General features: G+C 37.3%; 1 pseudogene across 1 annotated transcript; it reads left to right on the forward strand.

Moving 5' to 3' along the window:
* The first annotated feature begins 795 nt into the window (after window positions 1–795).
* On the forward strand, window positions 796–4,140 carry LOC149214707 (beta-phenylalanine coenzyme A ligase-like; annotated as a pseudogene). Its single transcript, XR_016250413.1, has 4 exons — window positions 796–2,105; window positions 3,226–3,415; window positions 3,802–3,947; window positions 4,069–4,140. The product of XR_016250413.1 is annotated as a beta-phenylalanine coenzyme A ligase-like (transcript).
* The last annotated feature ends 4,401 nt before the right edge of the window (window positions 4,141–8,541 follow it).

Below are 8,541 nucleotides of genomic sequence, written 5' to 3' on the forward strand. Positions count from 1 at the left end.
GCCTTTTTCTCCATTTAATATAATTGATTAATTAAAAACATGTTATATGAAATGAGTCGTAGTCATGGTATTGGCTCATTATATTGTAACAAAACCTATTTACAAGAATCTCCATGATAAAATAAGGGTGAATCTCCATGGTTAAGAATCTTATTACTTGTTTTTTTAAATCTATATATGTTTAACTTGTATGTTAATTATTTTTATAATCAATAATAATAATGAAGAAAAAATTATAATTTAGATAGCTTTTATTATTTTTTAAATTTCAATTGGATAAAGTAAATATTTTGATGTATATTATAAATTAATGAAGTAAATATTTTAATGTTTATTATAAATTAATATATTATAATATTAAATATAATGATTCCAACTTTCCCGCTAAAAAGATACCTAAAAGTCCCTATTATATATTTATATAATCTGATATTTAATGTAAAGATACTATCTTTAATTATTCTAATTTTTGTGCTAGATAACTAAAATGAGTTGTCTTTAGTGAGATTTTTTGGAAACTTTGTGAATTTTTTATTTAATTTCTAATTTAACGATAATTTATCACAAATTTGATAAGTAACCTCTACAATCCAAATGCCCAATATATACAATAAAAAAACTAATTTAAATAATACAAATCTGAATTTCTTTCTCGTAACTTAAAAAAACCTATTTTTTTCTTGCAATGAGCAGACAAGATACCTTGTGATAATTGTGGTGGATCCATAACCATTAAAAAAAACCCACATCCATAAAGGTTCCATATTATGTAACTCCGATCATAATAAAATCCCAACAGCCCTCCATAACTATCTCGCGCGCAGTCGCCACCTACCAAATTTTAAAAGTCAAGCACGAAGCTGCACAGGCCCTCGGCCTGTTACCATATATTAACAGAACGAGCATCACAGGCCATCGTCCTTGTACTATATTTTGTCGTATTAACAGAGCCAGCATCTATATATACCATGAAAACCCAGTCCCAATCTTTTCCATTCCGTCCATCTGCTAATGCCCTTCCCTGCACACAAATTTATTTTATTTTTTCCTCGTGTATTGAATCCAGAATTCCACAGAGCAATGGGTCTCCAGATCGATCCCCGCAGCAGCTCCAACCAGACGTACTACAGCAATCGAAAACCAGTGGATTTTCCCCAAGACGAATTCCTGGATCTCCCCACCTACGTCTCCTCTCTTCGCCACAATGACCGCATAGCCTTCATCGACTCTGTCACTGGGAAACCACCAGATTTCCTCAACTATGGCAGATCGTAAAGTCACTTGCCGCTGGTTTAGCCAGCCTTGGCATCAGAAAATCCGATGTTGTACTCATCCTCTCGGCGAATTCAATGTATTTCCCCATAATCTGCATGGCTGTCTTGTCCATTGGAGCCATCGTTACGACCACCAATCCGCTAAATACTGCGGCTGAGATAGCGAAGCAGGCCAGAGACTCGGCAGCCGTGTTGGCCTTCGCCACGCCATCTTTGGCTGTCAAATCGGCAGCCACCAAATTGGCCATTGTGCTCATTTCTTCTTCTTCATCTGAATTAACCTCCCAGAATGACCAAAATTACATCTCTACTCTAGACAAGCTCCTGACTTCGAATCCTGCCCATGCCCCTGTTGTTAAAATCCGGCAAGACGATACTGCCACACTGCTCTATTCCTCCGGGACTACTGGAATGAGCAAAGGGGTCATTTCCACCCACAGAAATCTGATTGCTATGGTTTGCATTGTGCTGAAGCGCTAGGGATTCACTCCTGAGAATAGTACCCGGAATCAGACTGATTCGTTCCTGGGTATGGTGCCCATGTTTCACATATATGGGCTTGCGGCTTTTGCTTGTGCGTTGCTTGGTTCCGGATCCACCATTGTTGTGCTGTCTAAGTTTGATCTCGTGGAGATGCTTCGGTTGATTCAGAAGTACAGAATCACCTATTTGCCTCTTGTGCCTCCCATCCTGTTGGCTATGAACAAAGTCGATATTGCAAAGAAATATGATTTGAGTTCTTTGCTCACTGTTATATGTGGTGGAGCTCCCCTGACCAAAGAGTCTACGGAGGAGTTTATTTCTTGGTTCCCTGGAGTCGCAATAAGACAAGTAAAGTTGTTTTCTTCTTTTCTGCCATGCTGGTCTACTTACTATATAAATACAAATACTAGAACACTAACTTTGCTTTCTTTTACATAATTTAAAGATATGGACACTGACTAGATAATCACTCTCTTCAACCACTCGGGTATAAAAAGTTACTATCCGTCTTTATTAGGTAGGTTAAGTGTGCCTCATTCATTTTTAGCCTAGTGCAGTGGTCTTCCTGTAAGGGAAAATGAGGGCTAACAGGGGCCTTCTATCTTTACCTTTAAACACAGGATTGACCTTTCAGTACCTATACAACAAAGCATTTACTAGCCAGATTTGGAATCTATTGTTGAAATGCATCTGGCCCTAGCTATGGATCAGAGAAAAGTACTTTGGAATTGAACTAATAAGCAATAACTTTTCCTTCTAGTTAGCTATAACAAAGTCAAGATTAAAATCCACGGACTTTTTTCAAGTTTTTAGAAACAAGAATCTGCATTCAAGAATCACTTACCTCAAGGAAAAGTAGAGTTCATTAGACTATATTCCGGCTTCGATGTTAAGCAGATTTCCTTCCTCTTAACAAACCAGGTTGTGTAGTCTGGCTAAATCTGTGCACAGTAGTGGTGTTTGTCTTTGGGACCAAATTGCTGTAGCTTGGGTGAACTAGGCATCTGGGATTAAAAAATAGCTAGTCACAAACTTGAAGACTACTGAGCAGATGATTTTATGGGTAGGATCAGCCTTTTCTTGGTCTGCACAGAGGTTTGACTGATAGCTTTTTCCCATCCATATGATACTCTAGAGCCCAGGGGCACGTGTACCAAACATAAAAAGCATTTAGAGGTAATTTGAAGTATATCCTGGATGGTGGATCGCAGATATTAGCAACATCACACCTATGGGGTCTTCTTAGCCAGCGTGTATATGCCCAGCCATGCTTACAAACAAGTATCTAACAAGTACAGGGGCTTGCATTGAGCATTGAATATCTCTGACTAATCATCAACAACTAAGACAGTTTCCGCCATTTTTTTGCTTGCTACCAAGGTATTAGAGCCATGACCTTACAACTATCTCGGTAAGCTTACACCTAGGCTATGCTTTTTCACAAGTAAGGTTGCATGATATTTTGCAGCGCTATGGGCTAACGGAAACAATGGGAATGGGGGCATCCACAGACAGTCAAGAAGAAAGTAGACACTATGGAACGGCTGGCTTCTTGTCTCCAAATACTGAAGCAAAGATAGTTGATCCTGTTTCAGGAGCTCCTCTGCCCCCAAACCAGAAAGGAGAACTGTGGCTTCGTGGTCCATATGTCATGAAAGGTATGTTCTCTTTCTGAAACTTTCTTTTGTTCATAATAAAGATATTGAACAAGAGACAACCTTAAATACAATGCATAGTTCGAAACCTGCTCTAGAGGAGAAGTATTTCATCGAAGTTTTATACCAACAAACAAAATTTTAAGATGGTGGAATAGAGTTATGCAAGTGGAAAGAATTCCAATCCAATTCTCTGGAGGTTCTCAATTAGCTGTGGTGAAGCAAGCCCTTGAACTTGACTTCTTCGCTTAACCCTGAGAAAATTACATCTTTTGGAAAAGGAAACTTCTGGCAGATGAGGATCGTGGATATGTATCGTTGCCTTAAATAAACAGATCTTTTAAAGGTCAGATTTAAAGATTTAAAAAATCTGTTTTACCCTATTGCAGGTTATTTCAGCAATCCGGAAGCGACTAGTTCAACTCTGGATTCGGATGGTTGGCTACGAACAGGTGACCTCTGTTACATTGATCATGAAGGCTACATCTTTGTAGTGGACAGATTGAAAGAGTTGATCAAATATAAGGGTTACCAGGTATAATCTGCTTCTCTTTGAGAAGTCTCTTAACTTGTTGATGTCCAAATTTTGCAAATGATTCAATACTTAACCTCAACCATAACATAATTTTTAATTTTTCCTGGACATGGCATTGTAGGTTGCTCTTGCTGAATTAGAATCACTTCTACATTCTCACCCTGAGATTACAGATGTTGCGGTAATACCGTAAGTACAATGTTTCTCCATACTCAATTTTTAGCATGTAGTTCTGAACTTCTGAGTAATTCTTGCCTTTTTTAAATTTTCATTTGCCATGACCATTGTTCAGAAACTGACGTGAAAACTACTTCAGAGTGGTTTTCTATTCTGTTACTTAACTATAAGGTTTCATCTCAAATTCTCTTGACCTAATGGTGCAAAATGCCTATAGGTGTTGTATTTATAACCAGCTGATATGAACTTCCCAAGCCACAGTAAAGACATGGATTCCTAATAATCATGAATGCCTAATCATCACAGAGTTATACCCGAACCAAATCAACATCATGTTGTATTCTGTTAGGTTATTATGGTAGATACAAGGTAGGCTACTAAAAGACCAACGCTCATGATGTGACCGATCCCCTAAGAGTCAAAGGTACAAAGTTTACAATTATAATCCTGAGTTGTGTCAATCACAAGGAATCCTCTATGCAAAATATATTATACCTGGTCATTGATTTCTATGGTGTTGAAGAGTCATATTTAAAATATTATGCATGGTTTCAGGTTTCCAGACAAAGAAGCTGGCCTGGTTCCAATGACATATATTGTAACGAAACCGGGAAGCACACTATCTCAAAACAGTGTAATCAACTTTGTAGCTCAACAGGTAATTTGCGTTGTAAATACGGTATATTTAGACTGTCAATAGAGGTTTTGAAAATTGCTAACTAGCAGGGGGATAGTTTTGAATTTTTAATTATTTCATCAAGCTTCCCTAATTATGTCACTACCATCATTATTAAACATGTCATACTTCTTCCTGGTTTGGGTTTGTCTTTATAGGTGGCACCATACAAGAAGGTTCGTCATGTGGCTTTTGTAAGTGAGATTCCAAAAAATGCGGTAGGAAAGATATTAAGAAAGGACTTGATTAAATTGGCCATCTCCAAATTATGTCACTACTATCATTATTAAACATGTCATACTTCTTTCTGGTTTGGTTTTGTCTTCATAGGTGGCACCATACAAGAAGGTTCGTCATGTGGCTTTTGTAAGTGAGATTCCAAAAAATGCGGTATGAAAGATATTAAGAAAGGATTTGATTAAATTGGCCATCTCCAGATTATGATGTATTTGCGGTTGGACTGGCGTTCTATAATTTAGTATAAAAGTGATATAGAGCTTTGAAGAGATGTTGTATTCTGGAGAGATATTGTAGTACCCGTAAATGAGTATAATTAGCATTTGCACCAGATGTTGCAAAGAAAATGCCGTAAGGCATAAAGTGCGGAAATCCATTATCCATGTAGTGTGTGCATTATTCAACAATGTGGATCTCTCTAAATTTGTTGCAAACATTTATGTTGTTGCATTGCTAATTTATTTAGAGTCTACTACTACCTCCTCTTCTTGGAATATTAAATTTCTTATCACCCCATGATGACAATCCCTCTAATTATTGGCATCACAATTTTTTCCACTTTAGTGGGTTTACCTTCAACCTAAAGAAACATGAATTTGAGTCACTCAATTAAAAAGAAATTGCTAAATTGCTATTTATCAGGTTTCGAGTAAAAACAATTAATAACTCATATTTACAACCCTTCAAATATTTACAACCTTTTAAGTCTTGTATTTATAACTCATATTTATAACCCTTTAAAATGAAACTAACTATCTATATTTTTATTAATAATAAAAAGAATCTTCTTTATAAAACTGACACTCACATGCTACTCCTATATATTTATCTTATATTTAATATTCAGTGTCCATCAATTGAATGACAAGATAAAAGCTCAACTTAATTGCACCTTTAAAACATGACTTAAAAGTTTAATTGGTAATTATTTATTCAGTAATTTGTACATTGTTAATTGCAATTTCTCTTGAAAACCAATGTTTATATCAAAATTTTAAAAATTAACACTCACTTCTCCCGTAGTTTGGTGTTTCTTTATTTGATCGTGGTACTCAAGATTGCCTTTCTCCAAAGTATCCAATGGGAAGATGATATCTTATGTGTTTCTGCTTTCTCAGTAGGTTTATGTGATTTTTATTATTTTTGGTGTTAATGTCTATGTTTTTTTTATGCCTGTCCATTATTTATTATCTAAACATTGATGTTTGAAAATCCGTAAGTGGCTAGTGTGGAAATTGCAAGGTATGTTGAGAATTTGATTATCTAGTAAGCTTAGAGTCATTCTTGAGTCATTATCTTTTGTGCAGATTCCTACCTCGGCTCCACCAACAGTATCCAATCTACCAATCTCACCACCACTGGCCATTATGCGCTCTCTCCTACGGTGTCATATATCAATACAAATCAAGAGCTTGAAACAATAAATTGGCTAAACAAAGAGTGGTTTCCACAATCAACCGACCAAAGGAATATAGACACTCGTATAGCACAAAGGGTCATGGTTTGTTCTGCATCATGGCAAGAATCTTACTCTTCAAGATTGGCCTCAAGCCTGTGATCAACAGTTAAAAGAGAAACCAACCCTCCAGGCGATTCAAGAATGCAGCGAGAATCACCTACAAATGCTACCGTGACTGTCCAGGAAACGCAATGGAGTTTTGAAATGGGTAGATTTTATAGTCTAACACTAACAACCAAAATTTTCTACATTGCTTTTATCAATATGAGAGCTTGAGAAGATAGGTGCAGGTGAAGCAATTGAGTTTTGAAATGGGTAGATTTTATAGTCTAAAACTAACTCAAGCAAAATTTTGTACATTGTTTTTATGAATATGAGAGCCTGAGACTATAGGTGCAGGTGAAGTAATGGAGTTTTGAAATGGAAATTACAACAATAAAATTCTAAAATGAAACAACAAATGGATTTGGTACAAATTTGCTTTTGTTTGTTCCATTATTGCTGTATCTATGAATGGGTTTTTCTGCTTCTTGGCTTCGATCATGACCATTTGGGGTGGCCTTCTGCACTGATTTCCATCTGCTTTCATCATCATGAGCTAGAGAGTCTATGATGTGTTTTGTCTTATAAGTCAGTTCTATACAATGTTCAGATTTCAAAAGATTTCATTCATGGCGTTTCTTCTCTTGTAATTTCAATCAGGGTGGTCTTTGAATATTGCGTTTCCTTGTGCAGTAAATTCACTCTACATCATGGGGGAGGCTTACACACAGCTGGAGCTTAACATCATCTCAGCTCAAGATCTGAAGGAGATGCATCTTTTTGACATGATGCAGACCTACTGTGTTGTATGGATCAATTTCGAGAAAAAATTGACGACGCAAATTGACAGAACAGGGGGCGCAAACCCTACTTGGAACGACAAGGCCATATTCAGAGTGGAAGAGTGTTTTCTCTGCTGTGAAACCTCTGCTGTGATGATGGAGATATACTGTGTGGGTTGCCTCAGGGATACCCTACTAGGCACTGTGAGGGTCTTGCTTTCCACTCTCCTCAAGGGCTACGGGAGCATAGATTTCAGTGGGATGAGTTTCTTGGCACTGCAGGTCAGTCGTCCTTCTGGTCACCCACAGGGAATTCTCAACCTTGGCACCTTGATTCTTGATGGAGTAGATCTTCACAGAATGAACAGATTCATCCCTACAACTGGGGGGGCTGTGGGTTTCAGAGATTTGATGGGGAATCCTGTTGAACCCAGGCCTTCATTTGTGGGAAAATTACTGTCCATTAAACCTAATAATGTTGTTGATGCCCAAGAACAGCAATCCCACTGTCAAGACTTCAACAGTAGCGCATGCAAGGAACAGGGCAAAGATCAAGAAAAGCAGAAATATGGTGGTGAGATGGTTGAGAAGGAGAAGAAGAAAGCTGTTAGCTGCTATCAGATTCTCATGGCCCCAAAATTGAAAAGGAATAAAGTTGGATTGAGGAATGGGGCTGCAAAAATTCATCTCAGTCCATCTGACAGTAACATCTGTGCCAAGGAAGATCAAGATCTTGCTCTGGCTTACAACAAAGCAAGAGCAATTTATGCATAGTGTTATCATCAATAATATTATTGTGCAAGAATACGTTGGTTTTCTATTATTATATTCTTTGTGCAAGTGCCTTCAATTCCTAGTTGATTCGTGAAGTGCTTATTATGGCATACATAAATATTTTGAAAATCACGAGCCACTGTGGATGAAACACTAGTTTATGTAAAAGTTTGAATAGATATATGAATCTGAAAAGGGCAAGTTCAATGCCTTTAGTCTGCTACTTCGATATATATTCTTAGCCTATGTGTGTAGGAATTTACAGGGTAAGTTCCTCAGAAAGAACACCAAAAGGACACCGCTCACAACCGGATCACAGATCAATACACCAGTATTTTTGACGTGGTTAAAACCCTCAAAGAGGGAAACAGTCCACGGCCTGCGCCAACGTGGCTACTACAGGCAATTTATTAATCAAAGAATGAAAATTTACATAAGCTTCTCTCA

Source organism: Pinus tabuliformis, chromosome 1_1, assembly GCF_031772625.1.
Source record: "Pinus tabuliformis cultivar Carrire ecotype Pingquan chromosome 1_1, CPIR1, whole genome shotgun sequence".
NCBI classification, from domain to species: Eukaryota; Viridiplantae; Streptophyta; class Pinopsida; order Pinales; family Pinaceae; genus Pinus; species Pinus tabuliformis.